The following is a 24,138-nucleotide window of genomic DNA, read 5'->3' on the forward strand; positions in this document are numbered from 1 at the left end:
GATGAATGCTACTCTAAACTCTTTGTCTTCCAAAGCAGAAATGGAGACAATATTCTTCTTTAGGCTTGGCCACATACAACACATCTTGTATATGAATGGTTTCCCCTGAAAAGAAATAGAACCAGGTCCTTTGACAAGATGAGAAGAATTATCCCCAAGTAGAATTATCAAATTTTTCTCCCTCTCAACCAAATTTGAGAGAACTTCATGATGTCGAGTAAAATGTCTAGATGCACCACTATCCACCAACCAACCATCCATGCTATCGGAAGATGTCTTAGAAAGAGCAACAACAAGAAAATATTCAGATTGAGTATTAGCAACATTAATGTCATACCTTGTGTTCTTGGACCTCTTTTGAGGGTGCTGGGTCTCTTCAGCACTTGCATGGGCAGCAAGACCTCTTCTCCTTCTATTGTTGAAGTTGTTTTTATTGTTGCTTGTTGCTACAGAATCTAGTAGGGGTCCTAGGAGGGGAACCTATGGGACAACTACTAGACCAAATGACAACAATGAGACAAAGACCCACTATCATCTCAGTCAGTGTCCCCTGCTCTTTATGGTCTTTCACTGATGGGGGAGGAGTCTTAGTAGGGTAGGAATCAATTGAAAATGAAGGGTCAATGATCTCTGTGAAATGATTCCTCTAAGCCGATTCAAGGAGAAACTCAAGAAGGGCTTAATACTTCAGTGAAGCTAGAGGCTCTTTGAGAAAGCCCTAGGAGGAAAATCTAGACTTAGGGCTTGATATTTTCAATGATGATTAATATACCTATGGTCAAGACTTCCAAGATGATATAGGACCTCTCAAGTAGTTTTGCAAGATGATTTATCACTTCAAAATAGGCTTTCGCTATACTTGAGAGACCTAGGAAGGGCCCACGCAAGACCTACAGTTGATGAATAATCATGGGAAGAAATTCCTCCAAGGTGCTCACTAGGTCGAGGTAAGACAGAAGAAAGGGTCTAGTAATATTTATTCCTCTGAATACTATGTTCATAAGACCCTTAAGCAGACCACCTTATCCATCGAAAAACCAACTAGGCTTCCTTTCAAGGTCACACCTAGGGCATAATATTTCTAGAGATCTAATAGTGAGAAATCTACCAAACCTTGAGATCCTTTAGAGGAGACACCAATGCAGGTTTCTATCCAAGTAGATTTGTAAAATTCCACCTCTAAAGAATATTGCAGGGTGCTCTAGCTAGACCGTCTAGGAAAAGGGGCCGAAATTTTGGAGAGAGGAAAAAGAGAAAGAAGGGAAGGTTGATCACCAATCTTTCTTGGACCAGTGCCTATTCCTTGGGCTATGGAGTCAATGATGATGTAAGATTTTCCAAATTCGTCTTCAAGGAGGCTAAAAGGTGATGCCCTAGCAACCACTCTTTAACATTTACCCACCCAAGATCTATGGACTTTCATGGAAGAAAAACAAATTTCAATCCACTAGGAACATTCATCTACTTGTTATTCAATGAGTAACATGTGCAATTTAAAATCTAACAATCTTTACAATGATATTCAATAAATTAGGGCACAAAAGATCTAGCTAGTTCCAATAATTCCACACATTAGACATTATTTCAAGAAAATCTTCAATAAATGACACTTACAAGATAACAAGAGATATATCTAATCATAGATCAAGAAACAACTCCAAGAGAAATTAAAAAATTAGCTCCCAAATATATCAAAATGCATCAAAGGATCTCCAAGTAGCATCTCAAAGAAAAGTGCGAAATTCGTACAAGAGAGAAGTTCCAAGTGATGATGATGATCTCTCACAAATGAGAGTCATCTCTATTTATATGATCCTCTACTAATTCAATTTAGCCTAATTAGCCCCTAACAATTATAAAATAATGTGCAAAATACAAATCTTGGTGACAAGCCCACCAAGTAGCTAATAAAGTGATGAAGAAGCCATCCATAAGTGAGCTGAAATGATGAAATTGTGATGTAGAAGGGCTGATGAAATTGTGATGTAGAAGGGTTGTTGGAGGGCCTTGTTGAGTCCTTAGGTGCCATGATGAGAGAGAGGGCTCCATGAATGATAGACAAGGGGGTGGCCCCTTGATCTCTATGTAAATCATCATGTGGTGCTCCAAAGTGGCTCTGGGATATCCTAGTGAATCATAAGCCTATAGATTACTCCAAAATAAGGGCTTTGAAGATGATCTCTGCCCTCTCATGTTTCAAGAGTGAGGAAAACCTCCTCTTGGCCTCAAATCAATTGCCAAACCTTGTAATCATTGCTAATCCAATTGTGGGCAATGCTGGTCCAAGTGCATCATCTCGTGGATGATGTGGGGCAATGAAGAAGCTGCTGATGGTGTTACGGTTGCCCATGGAAACCCATGGCTCTCAATGCATCCCCTACAAGTTTCAATATGATCCTTTGGTGGGATTGGGCCTCAGTTAATTTTCCTAGCCCATGATGAAACACCTGCCAATTACGCATAAGATCCAATGTGTCTCCTCATCATCAGGTATTCACCATCAGGTATTCATTAGTGCATCTAACTGAACCAAGCTTGTTAATCCAGGGCACAAATGAAACTTCATATGGGCATCCCCCCCAAATTTGGGTCTTTGAGCATGTAATGGTGTTACCTCTTAGGTAGGAGTGACTAATAAACAACCCTATTAGGTGTTCCCAACCCCTAAAGGGAAAGACATGTCTAATGTACATTCTTAAGTGATAGGGGTCATGTGAATAATGGTGAGGTGGATTGGGACATAGGGGTCTCAAGGCAAAATGCCATCGATTCAAGGGTGGTAATGATGAGGGATGTCCACATATTTGGGTGTATAGATCTAGGAGGGAGCAATTGTGGTACATGAGTTACCCGACCTTTGTTTTTCCACCCTTCTTCATGTTGAAAAATGTGTAACTAGGTTTGGTTTTCATTAGTATGAAAAGTATTCTTGTAAATGTAAAATGAAAAAGAAATTACTATTGTTGAAGCATGGGTTTCATGCTCAAGTTCTTTTATTTTATAGGTCAAGCACCCATTGAGTGCTTCTAGGGTTTGTCCTAGGTATAAGAGTCATTGTCATAAATGGAAGACCCTATGGGCACATTGTATATTGTAAAGAAAAATTATTTTGTCTTAAAAATGTCAAAATACCTCCAAGATCAAGTAGGCATAATGAGTTGTCAAGTCGGCCTACATGAAGAACCACGTCCACCCTTGAGGAAGCCTATATATAAGAGGAAGCTGTCCTCCACTTGAATCATTCATGTTAATTTCATTCACTCATCTCTTATGCGAAGAAAGGAGAAGAAGGAAGTTGAAGAAGGAAGTGCGAAGAAGAGAAGGACGAAGAAGTCGAAGTGTTTGGGTCTCTCTCCATTCTTCTAGAAGTGCGAAGTTAGGGTTTCTGTGTTGGGAAAGTCTGAGGTTCGATTTTGGAAGCAAGAGAGAAAGAAAGGCAAGCAAAGGTCTCTTAGGGCATCTTACTAGCCCTAGGACTCAAGTCAAGGCAAGCAAGGTCAAGGGGAAGGCAGTTAGAGGGAGATCAAAGTCTCCTAGAGAAGCAACAACAATTGCAACAGTTACTGGGGAGCATAATTTCAATCTATTGGGAGGTCGAAGATATTTCAGTAGGAGGCTGAGGAAGACTTGATCTTGGAGGGTATTTTTCTGAGTCTAGGTCATGGTATTCGTCAATTGAAAGATCTAAAAGATAAGAAGAGATTTTACAGGTTTTCCCCTCAAGAGGAGGGGTTTTGGCCCTGGCTTGCAGCCTATATATTGTGTCATTGTTCTTACTGTTTTTGGTAGTTGTTTGATGTATTGCATATTGGAATAAGAAAGATCAAAGCTAATAAGTAAAAAGGTAACACAAACAATTATCAAGTTAAGAGAATTAACATATACATTGCCCTATTGAATTCTCAACATGGTATCAGAGCTTTGGTTCTCTAAGGGCATCATGAAGATCTCCTCTACAATGAAGAAGGTCATCAAGAAGATTGCAAGCCATCTCAAGAAAGGTATCAAAGAAGTATGGAGTCTCATATTCTCTTCAAAGAAGGTATCACTCAAAGAAAGGGATGAAGGACTCTTCTCGACTCTCTCTAGGACATTCCAAGACGAAGACATCTGGGTGATTGATAGCGGTGCATCAAGGCACATGACTGGTCACTCCCACCAATTGAAGACCTTGTCAAAAGGAAAATCTGCATACTCTATGGAACTTGGAGACAACAAAAGCTATCCAGTGAAAGGCATTGGATCAACATCCATAAGGCTCGAAGATGGAAGTAACATCCACCTCAACAACATTTTGTTTGTTCCAGGTTTGCACAAAAAATCTACTTTCTATTTCAAACTTAGAAGATAAAGGAGATAGAGTGGCCTGGCCTTCATTTATGGTAAAGTAGTGGTATGGTCAAAGGGCTCAAGCATAGAACAAGCAAAAGTGATTGGTATCCGAGAAGGAAGGCTCTACAGGTTAATATCTCCCATAAACCATGCCCTAGTTCACACTGAGATTAGTCCATGTGAACTTTGGCATCGAAGGTTTGGTCATCTACATTTCAAAATACTTCTAACTCTAAATTCCATAGTATATGGAATACCAAATCTAAAGGAGGATCATGGAGGTGTCTGCAAAGGATGTGCATTGGGCAAGAATACTAAGAGACCATTTGGACGCAGTGCTTCACGGTTGGAAAAAATCTTGGATCTCATTCACTCTGATGTGTGTGGCCCTATGACTCCAAAATCACTTGGAGGACATCTTTATTATGTCACATTCATAAATGATCACTCAAGAAAGACCTGGGTTTACTTAATGAAAACCAAGGATGAAGTATTTACTAAATTTCAAGAATTCAAAGCTAAAGTGGAGAACCGTATAGAAAGAAGAATCAAGATACTAAGAATAGCATTCTGTAAGGAATCTGGGATTAAGAGGGCTCTGATAGTTCCATACAATCCCGAACAAAATGGAGTTGCAGAAAGAAAGAACAGATCCATTGAAGAAAGTGTAAAAGCAATGTTACACGATCAAGATCTACCCAAGTTTCTGTGGGGTGAGGCAACAAAGACAACAATTTACATACAAAATCGATGTCCCCACAGATCTCTAGATAACAAAACTCCGGAAGAAGTGTTCACTAGGAAAAAGCCATCCATAGATCATCTCTGAATCTTTGGATGTCTTGTGTATATTCATATACCAAAGGACAAAAGAAAGAAGTTGGATCCTTCCGGTGTGAAGGGCATATTTGTTGGGTATAGTAACTCATCGAAAGCCTATAGAATCTATATGAAATATGGACATCACATTGAAGTTAGTTGTGATGTCATATCTAACGAGAGCATAACATTTGAGAAATCAAAAGAACTTTCGACAAATTTTGATGAAGAAGAACCTCCTATATTTGAGGAAGAAGTTGACAAGGAAGGAGAAGAATCTCACCATGAAGAAGAAGGACCTAGTGAACCTGTTCAACCTGTGGTCATTCAAGAGACAAGGAAAAGACCTAACTGGTTGAAGTCTACACTACTTGATGCAAAAGGTCATGGGGCAGCTCAAGGATCATTTAGAGAAAGTAAAAGACCCAAGAAATATTCTAGGTATGCTGCATACATGACAAAATTAATAGAAGTAGAACCATCCACCTTTGAAGAGGTTGTAGAACATCGAGAATGGAAGGATGCCATGAACGAAGAATATCAATCTATAATGAAGAATGGAGTTTGGGAGATCATACCTAGGCCTGAAGACAAATCTGTGGTTACTTCCAAATGGATCTATAAGATCAAGCATGCAACTGATGGAAGTATAGATAAGTATAAAGCAAGATTTGTGGCTAGAGGGTTCTCACAACTTGAAGGCATCGACTATGAAGAAAAATTTGCTCCAACAACAAGATATACAACGATTCGATCATTAGTCTCACTGGCAGCATCGATGGGATGGAACATCCACCAAATGGATGTCAAGACTACGTTTCTGAATGGCACTATAGATGAAGAAGTCTATATAGAACAACCCTTGGGATTTGAAGTCAAAGATAGGAAGGCATATGTTTGCAGATTAAAGAAAGCATTATATGGCCTCAAGCAAGCACCGAGGGCATGGTATGCTAGGATGGATGCATACCTACAGAGATTAGGCTTCACGAAAAGTTCTATTGACTCAAACCTCTATATTAAGGTTGTAAACAATGAACCTGTAATTATTCTTTTGTATGTAGATGATCTTCTCTTGACAGGTGTAGAAGGTCGAATTGAAGAATGTAAGAAGCAATTGGTAGCAGAGTTTGACATGAATGATCTTGGGTTGATGCATTACTATCTGGGACTAGAAGTCTGGTAGGAACCTAATGAAGTCTATTTAGGTCAAGGAAAGTATGTGATCGAGATACTGAAGAAGTTCGACATGATGGACTGTAAAACTATGACCACTTCGATGATCACAAACTTGAAAAGACTAAGAAGTTCTGAATCAAGCCTTGTGGATCCCTCCAGATTCTGACTGGGGAAGTAGTGAACAAGATGGAAGAAGCACTACGGGAGGATGTTTTAGTCTAGGATCCTCTATGGTCTCATGGATGAGCAGAAAGCAAGACATTGTTGCTTTGAGTAGTGTTGAAGCTGAATATGTTGCAACATGCGAAGTTAGCAGGGAAGCAATTTGGTTAAGGAAGCTGCTATCTGACTTGTTTGAAGGACCGATGAACCCTACAGTGATACATTGTGATAACACCAGTTGTATTCGTTTGTCTGAGGACCCAGTGTTTCATGGGAAGACAAAGCATATCAACAAACAAGTATCGCTATATATGAAGCTAGTACAAAATGGTGTGGTGCAGCTATGGTATATCACCACTGATGAGTAGGTATATACCACTGATGAGCAGGGAGTTGACATATTGACGAAATCACTTCCAAACAAGAAGCTTGTTTACTTAAGGGACAAGCTTGGTTTGGTGGATTTGTCCTCCCTAATTGAAAGGGAGAGATAGACACACCATTCTTGTCTTCACTTGGGAAGAAAGAATGGAGGATTGGGTAACCATCTGGCATTCGATACTCTTTGAGAATGTGGTAGGGAATTCAAGACAAGAGTAGTTGTGGGCTGATATTCTTCGAGGATTAGCTACCCAAGATAAGAATAGTCCAATGGGAGGTCATACTCTGTGAACACCTGGGTGGGGTATGTACCCTGGAAAGATAATGATGATGGTGTCTATACATCATTGGTCTCGCTAGCATTGTGGAGAGATAGAGTTGTTAGTCAAGTCCTTGCTATTTGACAATGCTGGTTATTATGAATCATGATGCTAGACAGATGGGTTACCAATCCGACTCTTCTTATGAGATCTCTTCAGATTGAGAATGCCTGTGTACCTCTGAAAAATGTGTAACTAGGTTTGGTCTTCATTAGTATGAAATGTATTCTTGTAAATGTAAAATGAAAAATAAATTATTATTATTGGTGAAGCATGGGTTTCATGCTCAAGGTCTTTTATTTTATAGGTCAAGCACCCATTGAGTGCTTCTAGGGTTTGTCCCAGCTATAAGAGTCATTGTCATATATGGAAGACCCTATGGGAATATTGTATATTGTAAAGATTTTTTTTTTGTCTTGAAAATGTCAAAATACCTCCAAGATCAAGTTGACATAATGAGCTCTCAAGTCGGCCTACATGAAGAGCTGCATCCACCCTTGAGGAAGCCTATATATAAGAGGAACTCGTCCTCCACTTGGATCATTCATTCACTCATCTCTTATGCAAAGAAGGCAGAAGAAGGAAGTCGAAGAAGGAAGTGCAAAGAAGAGAAGGACGAAGAAGTCGAAGTGTTTGGGTCTCTCTCCATTCTTCTGGAAGTGCGAAGTTAGGGTTTCTGTGCTAGGAAAGTCTGAGGTTCGATTTTGGAAGCAAGAGAGAAAGGAAGGCAAGCGAAGGTCTCTTAGGGCATCTTACTAGCCCTAGGACTCAAGTCAAGGCAAGCGAGGTCAAGGGGAAGGTAGTTAGAGGGAGATCGAAGTCTCCTAGAGAAGCAGCAACAGTTGCAACAGTTACTGGGGAGCAGAATTTCGGATCTACTGGGAGGTCGAAGATATTTCAGCAGGAGGCCAAGGAAGACTTGATCTTGGAGGGTATTTGTTTGAGTCTAGGTCATGGTATTTGTCAATTGAAAGATCTGAAAGATAAGAAGAGATTTTACGGGTTTTCCCCTCAAGAGGAGGGGTTTTGGCCCTGGCTTGCAGCCTATATACTGTGTCATTGTTCTTATTCTTTTTGGTAGTTGTTTGATGTATTGCACATTGGAATAAGAAAGATCAAAGCTAATAAGTAAAAAGGTAACACAAACAGTTATCAAGTTAAGAGAATTAACATATACATTGCCCTATTGAATTCTCAACACTTCATTTTCCTTTTGCTTTCTCTTGATTTTTCTTTTATTATACCGCTCGGGGCTCCAGGGGATGAGAGCATGCTGTGTATGATATAAGTAGTGGATACCCTCTTAAGGTGGGGCAATTCATCTCCCACCAGGGGTTGGGGCATGCATGGGTTCCATAATGATGCAGGGGACACTCATAGAGGCCCTAGGAGCCAGGGTTATGGCCATAATGATAAGGGGTAAAGCTCATGTTTGGCTTTTGTGCACACCCTAATATATTGTCTCGACCATCTTTTGCATTTTGTGGTATTATTTCCTTTTGTATGTGGCCATGATATGCTTTTAATCTTTTTTAGTTGCATCAATTTCCTAGGCATCGTTCCAGGCCCGACCCAAACATGTGGATAAGGAGAGGGAGCCCAGAGAGGGGAGATGATGGAATAGGGCATGTAATGTGTGGAGGGGAGTGAAAAATATGAAACAAGAAAATGAGACCGTGCTACCAAAATTGGGGTTTCCCAAGTAGTGCCCATCTTGAAGCTATAAGCCAATAGGGGAGATCCCACGGGACTAGGGTTGAGGATTAACCCCCCATTTAAGGTGAGGGAACAAGACTACAGTCAAAACCCTTCCTCCTTCCAAGTCACCCAATAATCCATACCCAAGTGTGCTTAAGAAAAACAAGCATAAGCACTCGATTGCACAATGAAAGACATACCTTTAGGATTGGAAGGTCCACCTTCAAACATACACTCTCGATAGATGGGCGAGGGGACATATGATTGGCTCAGGGAGCGGAGACAATGGGCACAATATTGGTTACATTGGTGGTTGTTAGGAGCTGCTGGTTGAAGACAAATCTAGGAGACAAATTCTCCTATGGGGTCACCCATTGGTGGTGGGTAACATTGCCATTGTTGTTGTTGTTGCTAGGCCTTTGAGCATTTCTTCTATCAGGGCAATCTCAAGCAATGTAGTCAACTTTGTCAGACATGTAGCATTGGACTTTTAAAAAGTCCCTTCTATTTAGTATTGTTGTTGAATGGCATGGTTGGCTTCTTAGGCTTCCATTTGGAAGGTCTTCCTTTCCCTTTTCCTTTCTTCTCATTGGCTGCAAAGGCTGTTGGCTCTCCTTCTTCTTGTCTCTAGATTCTTCCTCTAGAAATGAGCCTAGATTCCTCTTGAGTGCAATTGCCCAAAAGCTCATCAAAAGTAGGGAGCTCTTTCCCACAACTAATGCTTGTGATGAATGTCTCCCAAGACATGGGGAGCCCACCAAGGGTCATCTGCACAGGATCTCTATCAGATATGGTTTGTCCAATTGAAAGAAGTTGATGTCTTATTTGAGAGATCCTCATGAAGTAGGTTGTAATGGATTCAAACTTGTTCATCTTGATGTCACGGAGTTGACTCTTCGAGAAGATGACTTAGCTTAGATTGTTGACCTCATACATCTCAATCAATTTGTCATACATTTCCTTTGACTTCTTCATCTTGGACACATAGGTGATGAGATGGTCTTTAAGAGAGTCAATGATGATTTTCTTGGCCTTGATCTCACCCTTCTTGTACTTGGACTTGGCACTGACATTGGCATTCTCAGGAGGCTCAACTACTTGACCTTGCACATATTCCATCACATCATTCTCTTCAAGTGTGAGATCCAATCTAGCCCTCCATGTTGCAAAGTTGGAGGCATCATTCAACTTTTCCTCAATATTGAAATAGGAGGTAGTCATCTTCCCAGTCCCAAAGGGGTGCTCTCTAGTCTCCTTAGGCTAACCTTCACCTCATCTCTGATACCATGTTAATTTTTCATAGTGTTCTATGTTGTTATAATCACTTAAAACAATTTTCTTCAATTCCAATCACCCCGGTAACATATAAGCAATTATAATTGAGAACAATAAACAATAAATGCACAATAGATGATAGACAAGTACAACGAGACACAAAGATTTGGTCTTAAGACCAAGGAAAAATCCCACAAGGGGGAAAACCCCTAATCAATTCTTCTTCTTCTATTAGTCAATCAATGTTCAGCATGAGATACATTAGTCCAATGGTACATCCAATAACCAGTCAAAGTCAAATCTTTGACTATCCAATTCAGCCAATCCAAAACCAATTCAACGAGAGAGAAATAGTCAAATCTGGTCAAAGATACCAGTCTGTAATTTTTGGCCTATGGAGGTACAGTCAACAGTATTCAATAGTCTGCAACTTTTAGTCAAATTCAATGGTCAAACTTCCTAGAAAAGTTTGGTCAACCTAGCAATAAATTCAGCCTTCCTTGCTCAGCCAACCTTGGTCAAAATAGTCTTGAAATTCTCCCTGCAATTCGGTCAACTTCCACAGTCAACCTTGCGGTCAAACCCTAGACAGAACTTGCAGTAAAGCCAGTGAAAGTGCACATAACAATTTGGTCACAGTTTCCTTCAATTTGGCCTCCAAGACAGATGAGAAATTTGGTCAAATTAAATAAAATCAATGCATGTCAAAGAGAGTCAACGCAGTCCCAAAATAGAAAAGTCAAACACAAGTCCAAATTCTCTCTCTCCTCCTTCACATGTGTGAAGTGTCTCCTGCAATTTCAGAGATGATTGAACTTGTTTGTGATGTGAGTTGATGTCCAAATGAGCTCCAACATAAGGTCTATTTATATGTGGTTTTGGAGCGATAATTTCTCCTTGTGGGGTTGACTTGTCGACTTCACTGGGACAACTTGTCAAACTCAAAATATAAATTTTCTTTGACCAATTTTGAAGTTTCTTTTGAAGAGAAGTGTTTCCTCCTTGGGGTAGTTGGGCTTCTCTTTAGGCAAATTCATCCTGCCAATTTTAACAATATGTAATTATATTAAGGCCCAAATTAAGTTGGACCCGCCCTAATACATTATAGATAATATAAACTAGATTACAAGTTGGCCTACCTGCACTCCTTTCTAACTTTCCTTTAAGGAGAATATTTCGCTAACAGTTTGTTCTCACATGTTGGGTTGTAGCTCTTCATACCCCTTTGTATGATAGGTGCCTCTTTTAGTGGCTTCTCTAGATGATGGAATAATCTTGACTATCATCACACCTTTACCAACACACAAAGCATAATATCAACCTCATAACTAGGTGCCTCTATGATGAGAAGGGACATACATTTCCATAACAACACTAATCCACCATAACCACTGTTTGGAGTGGTGCCTCTCAACCTTCAGGATCCTTTGAAATATTTCAAACATACTGGTGGATAACAAACTGCTAACGATGCAACCCTATCACATTACTTTGGTTTCACTATGACCCGCAACCGAGCAGTTTCATTTACTTCATTCATTGAACCTTCCCTTTCCAAAAGCATTTTGTATATTCTTTAGAGCTCCTTAGACACTGAAAGCACTTTAACATCCACGTCCATGAAATCAAGAAATTGGTTTTATTCAATATCTGATAAACTTTTGCACCAGTCTGGACTTTGGACACATAAGGTCAGACTATATTTGAATTTTCATCACCCAAAACAGAGCACAATCACAATTCATTTAAGCCTTGACAATCATCATAATGTGGTCTTTGTTAGTCTTTGTAGCATCGCATAGGTGTTCTAATCTTGACTTTGGTCACAGAGGCTAAGAATCACTAGATCTCGAAAACCCAGAAAAGGTTTCAAGAGAAAACACCTAGAGATAGCTCAATTAAGTTAATTGATCAATAATTAAATATTTCCTAAGTATAATTTAGGAAAAGTGATTAATTATGGTAATTAATTGAGAAAGGTGAAAATTCTCTAGAAACTGATATGGATTGAGTTAGGGATGATCTTAGCCGTTGATGGGTATCTAATCATGGTCGTTGGTTCACCAACGAGAGATTATAAGAACAACTCGATGGGTAGATGGAGAACACACAATTGAGGTCGAGTTCCTTGGCAGATCGAGCTATCCAGCAGTAACAACAAAGCAGGGAAGAAGAGTACGAGCTAGAAGGGACGCAAAGTTAGTTAGGGAGTAGCATAAGTGAATTCTGGAGGAATTTCCAGTTTTGGAGAGGCAACAACAAGAGGTCGCGTTATTCCACTAGGGGATGCACATGGACTGTGTAGGCAGCTTCAGTGAGGTAGTTCCATTTGTCTGAGCAGGGGGTCGATTCAATAGCTAGAGGCTGGGATAATTTTCTAGAGGATCGGAGAATCACTTCGAGAGGCAGTAGTAGGCAGAATGACTTGTTCAGAGGTAGTTCCAGGTTGTGCGTGTGAGGGTTTGCCCAAGGGTTTTTAGTGGGCCAATTTCTGAAGCAAGTTGTGCCAGGATTGCTTGTGGAGAGGGAAATTTCTATCTAATATTTTAGCCAGATTATTTGATGTGGATAGCCTGTTTGGTATCCAGATTGTACTTAGAAAATTCACTGTTGCAATAATAATAAAACCCTCATTTGTTGCACCGGTTTTCCCATATTGGGTTTTTCCGGGGACATTTGTCCACAATAACCGTGCCAATTTTATTGTGTGTGCTATCATTTTCTCATTTTCTACTTTATTTCCGTAACATATTTTTGCAGTGTGATTTATTCGTTGTTTGTTGTAGAAAATAAATTGCATAATTTACAGTTAGAAGGATAAATTTCTAGTTGCTGCAATTTAAGGAAAATTTCACAGTCTTTGGTTGTAAGGGTTTTCCAAACTTTGTCTAACACCTGGAGATAGTGATCTGGGATGGAATTTTGAGTCCTTTGCAACCAAACCAATACATTAACATGGATTGACGGGATGTATTCTTCTCCCATCTGCTTGGGACCATGTTTTAATCATTATCAACACAAGATGGAATATTACTCTTGCCGAGTTCTTCTTCTATAAAGGTCATCTTCCTTAAGTTCCAAAAGTTTTCCTCATCTTCTTTCATTCATTACTTTCTCCAAGAACACATGCTTGTGAGAAGAATTCCTCCATAGGCTAGTGGATAACAAGACCAACCAAGAATATGCCTTAGAATCTACTGTTTATTGCAGTTTTTTTAAAACCAACCAATTCGGAAGTGGAATTGGTCAGTTCGGAACTAGAATTGGCTAGTTAGGCTAGTCAGACCTCAACTAATATAATCAGCCGTCAAACTAGACCGGGGACTAATTTGTACCAAATTGGCTGGTTTGGTACACAACTACTCAAATTGGTCGACCCAGTCAAGTCTGTAACAATTTGTTCACCTACAATTCGTAGTGGGTTAGGCAAAATAAGTACATTTTTAATAAAATGAAAACCTAAGGCTAGACTTTCCTTCCTCTTGAACCCTAAAGTGACATTATATAGAGAAACCCCCTATTTTCTTAACATCTTTCTCACTGAACATTTGTGAGCATTTGGAGTTTATGGAGCTGCACTAAAGGGTTGTGATTTAGAGTGAGCTATGAGCTTTTTTGGCAGTCCTTGTGGGCCGGTGGCACTGGATTTGGCATCTAAATTATGTGGTTACAACCCATCTCCAATCTTGGAGTTCCAAATTCTTGTGCCCATTGATCTCATTCAAAGGTATGTTAAATTTGTGACCATTTTATTATATAAATATTCACCCTCACATGGCATATACATGAGCATAATTTGCATATTTTGTCTCTAAGGTTTGGAATCATGGTTTAAAATTTTATATTTTTATTCTTTTCAATAAATTTGTTCATGAATTGTAAATCGTTCTTGTTACCACAAAATCTAGTAGACTTTGGGGAGGGAAACCCTACGAGACAAAAATCTAGACTAAGTGTTAACAATGGGACAATGGCCCACTATCACCACAAAGAAGGTCCTCTACTCTTTGTGAACTTTCATTAATGGGAGGAGTCCTGGTAAGATGATAATCACCTTTGATAGATATTCTAGGGTTTAAGGTGCAAGGTGATGGATTAAGACCTCTCAAGGAATGCTCAAGGTTGTGATATAAGGCTTCAAAAGGCACTTCACACCCTATGAGAGACCTAGAAATAAATTGCGCAAGACCTAGGGTTTTGTGAATTTATCGTGGATGAAGGTACTCCGAGATCAAGGCAATAAGGAGAAAGGGCTTCTTATGATATACTTCACCAAGTACTAAGCTCATACAACCCTCAAAGAAGTCCCCAAGTTGAGGAAAACTAGCTAGGGTTTCCCAGTTAGGGCAATAGATTTTATGGATGAAATCCAAGTGGATGCCCACCAAACTTTAAGGTCAAGTAGTCAAAATCCACCAAACTATAAGGTCAAGTAGTTAAAATCCTAGGCTTGATGTTTAGGCTCTTGGAATCCCACAAAACCTCCTCCTAAGCAATTCACTCTTAAGCCCTATATAGCCATCGAACCTTAAGAGGACAAAAATTTAGAGAGGAGAATTTATGGAGAAGAATTGAGTTTGACCGCTAAGGATTTGGATTAGTGCCTAGTCCTTTGGGCATATGGAGTCTTAGGAGGCTCAAGATGAGCTAAATCGTCTCTAAGGTTGGCTTAAAATTGATGCCCTAGGTACCAATTTCAAACATTTACCCACTGCATGAGATTATGGGGTTTTGTGGATAGTTCAATATTTTTCCTCCACTAGGAACATTCATTACATGCCATACATTGAATAACATATGCAATACTCAACTAGAAAGCTTCTTTCAATTAATTTTCAACAATTAGGGCACAATTTAGCATGTTCTAGAAGCAACAATTCCATATATTAAACAAATTCAGGAGAAATTCCATCAACATAAAGCACTTACAAGATGACATGCAATATATCCCTCCATCATCCAAGAAATAGCTCCAAAGACAAAACTGAACTAGCTCCAAATATCAAAATGCATCCAAAAGATTCTCCAATAGTCAAAGAAACAAGTGCAAGTTCTTCTCAAGAGATCGAATTCTAAGTGCGATGATGATGAGAGACCCAAATGAGCTCTTATCTATTTATACATGTCCAATCAAGTCTAATATTAGCCTAAAGCTCCTCTTAGTTGTCAAATGGAGGGCAAAAGCTAAGTGTGGTTACAAGACAACCACATAGCCAACGTAAAATTATAAAGATAAATCCAAACCCACAAGAGGGCCGAAATGTTGACATCATCACTGTGTGGGCCTCTTGGAGGCATGTGTTGACCTCTCTTGGTGGAAAACTGAAGGAATAGGGCTCCAAAAATCATCCTCTAGGGTTTGGCCTCTAGACATCCATGCAAATCATTGTGTGGGTCCTAGTTTTGTGTTTGGGGCACAAAATGGGTCCCATGGGTCTCGTACTCATAGAATAGCTTGTATTTTCTCCCATCGTTGAGGGCTCAGAGGATGGTGCTAGCCCTACCATGTCTTTATAGCGAGACAAACCTCATTTGGGCCTCAAATCAGCTACCATAACCCGTATACACTGCTAAGTCGGCTGGGGGCACACTGGTCCAAGTGCATCACCTCATGAATAAAATGGGGCAAAGTGTAGATTGTTCGGGGTGTTGAAAGTTCCCATGGAGTGAAATGATGCTCTGCAAGTGATAGGAGTCCCATAGCTCTCCTCCCATAGGGTGTCATATGCTCCTCTAGTGTTGCTCAACCTATGATGAAACCACCTTCCAATCACACATAATGTCCAGTGCTGCATCTTCACCATTAGGTATAATTAATCATTAGTGCATCTAAGTCAAGGGAACATTGAGATTTCATATGGGCCTTCTCTTCCAAATTTGGGGCTTTGATCTCGAAGTAGTGTTACCTCTCTAGGTAGGAGTGGTTAATAAACAATTCTATTAGCTGTTCCCATCCCCTAACAGGAAAGACAGGTCCTTGGTACATCATTCAATTAATAAGTGGCATGTGAGTGTTCATGAAATGGATGGGAAACATGGGTCTCAAGGCCAGTTGCCATGGGTGCAAGGATAACAATGATGAGGGATGTCCACATATTAGGTATATAGATGTATGAGGGAGCAATCGTGGATACATGAGTTACCCTAACCTTTGTTTTTCCACCCCTCTTTATTTTGCTTTTGCCTTTTCTTGATTTTCTTTAGATAACTGCTTGGGGCTCCAGGAAATGAGAGCATGCTGTGAATGACGTAAAACAGTTACGACCCCCTTAAAGGTGGGGCAGTTCATCTCACACTAGGTGTTGGGACATGCATGGGTTCCTTTAATGATATGAAGGGCACTCATGGGCCTTAGGAACCAAGGTGATGGCCATAATGATAAGGGCTAGAGCTCATGTTTGACTTTTTCCCTTGTGATATGTTATATTGTTAAATTGGCAACTAGGGCCAAACTCCATGTAGGTCGGCTTATTTATGGCAGCTGATATTTTTATTGGATCCCTCTTGTCGAGAGGTGTAGGATTGATCTAAAGATCATCCAATTCCGATAAGTATTTATGGAGATATGAATTTATTTTGTTTATATAATTATTATCAAGCTGACCAGCTCTTATGTAGGCTCTAGAAGCCCAAACGTCATGTCTATTCGATCATCCACCTTTAGTATAAATAGAAGAGGATTTGAAGTCATTTGGACACACTCTTTAAGTGATCTCCTCTCCACGTCTTGGGTTTTTGGAGAAGGAGAAACACTAAAGAGTACGTTGGGCCAAGTATGATGCCCTAACTTATACGCAGATGATGCCCTAGCCTACATGCTGTTCAAGAAGCCCTAACACATCTAAACACAGTCCTGTAATGGAGTCTCCTAGCCGCAGTAAGGGAAGACATTCTTACGTTGTTCATGGAAACCTATATACAGTTCATGATCAGGATTCTACATAGATCATGAAGACTTCTTATACGCAAATCATGGAGACCTTATACGGTGTACATACACACTGCTTATAATGAATGATATCGGCTGTGGATGATATACGTTGGTTTCACGCAGTCATAACAAATATGTTTATGCAGTCATGGGAGATATTCACACAGTCAATGTTCACGTCGTCATCGGAGATATTCACGTAGTCAATATTCACGCTGTACATGTTGACACTAATACGCAGATCAATGAGTCTCATATGTGCTGTACATGATAACACTAATACGCAGATAAATGAGAACGCAGTCAAAAGAAAGACCTGTTCACAGGAAACCTGTTCAAGCTAACAGAGAAGTTTCATCTCTGAAATTTCATGTGAATATGAATGCCAGGACCCACAAACAAGAAGGGACAGAACTCAGAAGCAGATCCGCATTAGGGCAAGTGCTTAAGAGTATATCTCCACCTCGGATGCATATAAGGACAGACGGATTAAATACACCTCCAACGCAGACAATCATTGAGATCTTCGCATGAGTAAACAGAGGCACGTTCTCGACAGATCTTAGTATAGAAGATCATGATGATCTCCCAGTCAGATCTGTAAGGATATTAACGTACATATGATTACTTATACTTGGTGACCAATGTATATGTTAATGGTAAGGAATTATCTCCGTGATATGTTATTAATTACAGTCTTATGATAGTTATAAGATCATGACTTGATCTCGATATAACTCTCATAACTCAGTGAATGGTGGTATAGAAGATGATCTTGCAAACTTGATCTCAATGACACTAATATGAAGGTACAAAGATCATCTCAGCCTCTCGGAACAGTCATGGTGTAAAATCCTTTCATCAAGTGATGAATGATGATGAATGAAACATCATGATGATGGAAGATGTAGATTATGGGCAACATGATGTAGATCATGGACAACATGATGTATGGGCAACATGATGAAGATCATGGGCAGTACAGTGATGTATGAGAGCATGAGCAGCATGATGATCATGGGCAGCATGATGGTGCTACACAGTAAGGTGCAGCAAATGGACGAGATGCAGCACGATGATAAGTGAAGGAGTCACCTTGAGAATCAGTTGAAGCAGAATGTCTTCAACTGATCTCATCATGATACGAAATGATCTATGCTAGATCTAGATAAGTCAAAGTATTGACTTTTGTTGTAAATGTACTCTCTCTCTCTCTCCTTCTCTGCTGAACTTTGAAGATAAAAGAAGATTTGATCAAAGGGTTTCCCCACACATTGTGGGGTTTGTCCCTGGCTCGCGCCATATCTTGTGTCCTCTTGCCTTGGCTTGTCTTCTGTGTTTTATATTTATGTTCTATCTGCAGTTTATCGTAATGCTGATGTGATTGCTAACTGTGAAAATTTAAATAAATTGCTCTAGCATAAAACATACCAAAAATTAACATATATGTCCCAGATATCTTTTTGCATTTTATAATTTTCTTTTCTTTTGTTTCTTTCTTGTGGCTATAATATGATTTTAACTTTCTTTTAGCTGCATCAACCTTTGGGGCAACGTTTCTCGGGCCGATCCAGATATGTGGACAAGGGGAGTGGGGTTGTGCCAGTGCATTGTGGACTAGGTGGTCATGTGGACCTAGAGAAGGAAAATGATGAAATTGGGATCATAATGTGTGGAGGGGATTGAAAAATGTGAAATGGGAAAATGTGACCACGCTACCAAAATCGTGTTTTCCCCAGTAGTTCCCTTCCCAAAGCCCAAAGGCCTATAGGGGAGATTCGATAGAACTAGGATTGAAGATGACCCCCCCCCCCCCCATTTAAGGTAAGAGAACAAAACCACGGCCAAAGCCATTCCTTTTCTTCCAAGTCACCCGATAATCCATACCCATAGTGCTAAAATGAAGAAAAAGCATTAACACCCTATTGCACAATGAAAAACATACTTTTTGGATCGGATTTCCCACCTCCTAACATATGCTCTCAACAAATGGGCGAGAAACATACAACTGATGCAGGGAGTAGAGATAAAATGACACATCACATGGGTTACGAGGTGGCTTTCAAGGGCTACTAGCTGTCAGCTGAAGAAGATGAATAGGAGCAAAGATCTCCTAGGGGTACCCACTTTTGGTGGGAAACATCTGTCTGCAACTGGGACATGAGCTCTTTGTAGAACACATGATCCATGTACTCCATTGGGGAGGTCATGAGAACTCCAACAATCCCCTGGGATGTAGATTTGTGTCCTGCACACCATAAAACAACTATGGAAGCATGTGCATTGGGTGTACCTGTATCGCCCATGTTTTTTATGAAAATAATAAATCAACACATAAAAAATTAAATCTATTCTAAGATGCAATCTAATCTAAATTCAATCCAATCTAGCATGATGACATGATATGATGATAGTAGCTATATGAAAAATTAATATGCGATGCACCCTAAACTACTATGTACAACATGTAATGTCACGTGTCTAGGAAAGGGGAGATAAGGTGAGGGCCAAAGTTCACCATCAAGATTAACTATGTAATAATATCCAACACCAACCTTCCCAAGGATTTTAACAGGTAGATGATGGTTACCCACCAAAACCATTTCAACAAATTAGGGCTCCTGCTTAAATTTCAGGACCCATTGCTTCTTATGTTTTGGTGGCTTTGAAGAGGACCTCTTTAGGATAAATACTTCTTAAGGAGGGGGAAGATCAATGGGCTCAAGTGGCTCTTACCCAAGTGTGTCTTGTCTTGGGTTGCTAGTTGGGATATGGGAAGGGATCCAGATCTTCCACGTGAATGGGGAGTTGGGGTTCCTTGTATAAGATGAATGGGGTTCCATCAGATTGGGGAATAGTAGCATAAGATAAGTCCATTTGTAATTGACCACCTATAGATGCACCCCACTTTCTAGATAACAACGTGCCCCACACAATCAATCAGAACCACATCCATCAACATAGATATATCTTTATTACGATCAAAGGTAACCTTCAAATCTTTAATGAGCCCATACACAGGAATGGACCTAGAATCAAAACCACAAATATTATTGTAAGGTATAGTAATTTCCAAATCCAATTGGTTCATAACTTTTAATGGCATAATGTTTGCAACGGCCCTAGAATCCAACATACAATTATGGAAGAGAAGCTTGTTTATAGTCAATGTCAACAAAAACGATTCATGCCCGATATTGGTTTTGAACATATGGATATTTTGGAGAATAATAGTAGGATCTTCATCATCATCAAGCGTAAAGGTTGTCTTGACCTGCCTTCTTTGAATGGGAAGCTTCACAATCTCTTTTTATAAGGTACTTGCATTGTCATGGTGCTAGAATCAACATCTATCTCAACCTCTTTAACCTTATTCTTGCACTTTGGCTCACTTTGGGTAGCCTTTTCCTAGGAAGATGTTTCCTTTGAAATAGCTTGGGTTTGTTTGTCAATTCTCTTTGAATATTGCATCCCTTTGCACCTTCAATTATTCTCGGCTGCCAAAACTTCCACCTTGGGCTCTTCCTGACACTTGACTTGGTCCAGTTGTGGATGAATGTAGTGTGAAAATTCCAATATGGAATCCTATTGCAGCAACTGGTATTATTTCTCCTAATTGTTAATTAATTTAACAATTTATCTGCTACGACAAATATCAAAATAAACACACTGCAACCTTCACAAATAAAATACTGCGGAAAAATAATGCATTGGAAACTGAGAAATGCTAGCGCACACACATAAAATATGAGACAATTATTTTTGGACAAATGTCCCTGGAAAAACCCAACTTGGGAAAACCAGTGCAATAGTGAGGGTTTTTATTATTATGTAGCAGTGAAAATCTGAGTACAATCTGGATCCCTGAAACTGGCAATCCATAGCAAGAAAATCTGGGCAAAATTATTGAAGGGAATTTACCCTTCCTCCACAAGCAATCCTGGCACAACTTGCCTACAGAAAACTCGACCTCCTGAAGTTTCTGCGTCACCCTCTGCGCTGGACTGCACAGTCACTATGACGTCTAGCCTCTGACTGGTCTCTGATGAAGTCGTTCTACCTTCTGTTGGTGAGAAATTTGTCTCTCTGGTCCTCTGGAATCTAATGCCCGACCTCTAAATTTGAGAACGATTCTCTCTCCAGCAAATCGAACTGTCCTCTTTGAAGCTACTATACAGAGAACCTTTGCCCGACCTCTAAATTTGAGAACGATTCTCTCTCCAGCAAATTGAACTGCCCTCTCTAAAGCCATTGTATAGAGCTCTGCACTGTCTCATTGGGATAACTCAACCATCTTGTTGCTGCCTCTCTGGATCTGGAAAAATTCCTCCGAATCACTGTCCTTGCCTCTCACTCACTACTTCGATCTCTGTCTCTCTCCGACAACTGACTACTGCTATTTTGGAAATCAATTTGCCAAGAAATCGAATTGCTCAAGTTTAGTCTCCATCACCACATCATCCTCCTCTTATAATCTCACTCACTACTTCGATCTCTGGCTCTCTCCGACAACTCACTTCTGCTACTCTGGAAATCAATCTGCCAAGAAATCGAACTGCTCAAGTTTAGTCTCCATCACCACATCCTCCTTCTCTTAGAATCCACTGCTGGAGCACCAACGACCAAGATTAAAACATAATCGATGGCTAGGATCATCTCTGAATCGATCCGTGTGAGTTTCTAGACTATTCTCTCCTTATCTCAATTAATACTGATTAATTAACCATATTCCCTAAGTTTAGACTGTAGAATTATTTAAAAAACAGTTAATAATATAATTGAGACACTTCTTAGGCTGAATTTCTAGAAACAATTTTTGGGTTTTGGAGATCTCATGTATTCTAGCCTCTCCACCAAATTTTGTGGTTAGAACACATCTGATGCTACAAAAACTAACATGTAGTTGTCAGCCAATAATATGTCGAACGGGCTATCTTGATCAACATTATTCAATTGCTTGGCTTCTTCTTCACTGCCACTTCCTTCTTGAGAGAGCTCTTCTTCCTTAGAGTCTTGACTAGGATGCTCACCTTGTCCAACAACATTGGTAGGGGCAAGGGTGTTTGGAAATAGTCAATGTCAACAAAAACGGCTCATGCTCAAGATTAGTTTTGAACATATGGATATTTCAGAGCATAATAGTAGGATCTTCATCATCATCAAGCCCCAACGTTGTCTTGACCTACCTTCTTTGAGCGAAAAGATTCACAATCTCTTTTATAGGTACTTGCATTGTCATGGTGCTAGCATCAACGTCTAACTCAACCTATTTAACCTTATTCTTGTGCTTTGGCTTGCTTTGGGTAGCCTTACCTTGGTAAGGTGCTTCCTTTGAAATAGCTTGGGCTTGTTTGCCACTTCTCTTTGAATATTTGATGCCTTTGAACCGTCAATTATTCTTGGTTGCCAAAACTTCCACCTTTGGCTCTTCTCGACACTTGACTTGGTCCAATCGTGGATGATTGTCGTTGTCAACCAATAATATGTCGAATGGGGTATCTTGATCAACATTATTCAATTGTTCGATTTCTTCCTCACTGTCACTTCCTTCTTGAGAGAGCTCTTCTTCCTTAGAGTCTTGACTAGGATGCTCACCTGTCCTATGACATTGGTAAGGGCAAGGGTGTTTGGAACATTTTGTTGCACAATACATTTTCCCTCATCACTCTTCTTTGGGAAAGATTTCTCTTTGTTAGGTTGATTCTTAGGAAGATAATTTCCTTCCTTTCTTTCTCAAGGGCTCCTAGCTTATTCTTGGCAACTTTTGGCTGGCACACATCTCATTGATTTTCGTTGCAAGGGTTGTGACCACCTCCTCCATACTAGAATCACCTCTAGTCTTTGTTGAGGGAAATTTAACTCTTGGATGATTGAAGAGGTCAATATGAGATAGATTGATATTGCGATCCACCTAAAGGACAATGTTTTTAGCATCCTCCAATGTGGTAGGTTCTTTATCTCTCATCACATAGGTGAAATTCCCACAGACACCTTGGATAAATTTCTATAAAACAATGTCATCAGATGGTCTAAGTCTATAATGATTTCTTAATAATTCTTATCAAATCTATGGATATAGTCTTTCATGGGTTCACTTTCTATCTTATTAGTTTGGAGAAATTTGCCTAGAGCCAAGCCTCCATCAAGATGATTAGCCCACCTTTTTTTGAAGACATTTTCAAATTGATCAAAACTTGTGATGCTCCTTTTAGGGGAAAGTGAGCAAACCAAACCCTAGCATTCCATTCAAAATGATAATGCAAATAACATCATAACAACATCTTCTTCATCATTTTCAAATTGATCAAAACTTGTGATGCTGCTTTTAGGGGAAAGCGAGCAAACCAATCCCTAACATTCCATTCAAAATGATAATGCAAATAACATCATAGCAACATCTTCTTCATCAGGATCCATGTTCTTAGGAGAAATTGCCTGTATGAAATCTTCAACATGCCTTTCAACACTCATGACACCACTTCCATCAAACTTAGGCAACCACTCATGGTGTTGACTAGGCAAGGGATTTGGACTAGGGAATGCATCAAAGTTTAATGGTTAGAGTGAAGAAGTTTAATGGTTAGAATGAAGAAGTATGCCACCTCTTGGCCCTAGGGTTATTGTTATTGGCATTATTATTAATATGGTTGCTAGGACCAACATTGGTATGTGTTGAGAAATCAAGGGAAACTAGATTAGGGTGATTTTTCTTATCTTTGATAACTGCTTGTGATGTTCTTTTACTTAATTTGATGTACTTGTAATTAACTACTTCTTTCACTTAATTATTATTGTGTTTTTGTCATCAAACAACTACCAAACTATGAAGATCAATGAGACAAGAGGACACAAAATATAGGCCGCTTTCCAGGGCCAAAACCTCTCCCTTTGAGAGGAAAACCCACAAGAATTCTTTTCTTCTTATAGAATCTTCAAATGGAAAATTCCAAGACCTAATACCCATGACAAAAGACTCCTCCAAGACCAAGTCAACCTCTCCTTTGATGAACTTCTTTTTCACGAAGTCAAAGCCAGTCAAAC

The sequence above is a fragment of the Pinus tabuliformis genome, chromosome 7 (assembly GCF_031772625.1).
Source record: "Pinus tabuliformis cultivar Carrire ecotype Pingquan chromosome 7, CPIR1, whole genome shotgun sequence".
Classification (NCBI taxonomy): Eukaryota; Viridiplantae; Streptophyta; class Pinopsida; order Pinales; family Pinaceae; genus Pinus; species Pinus tabuliformis.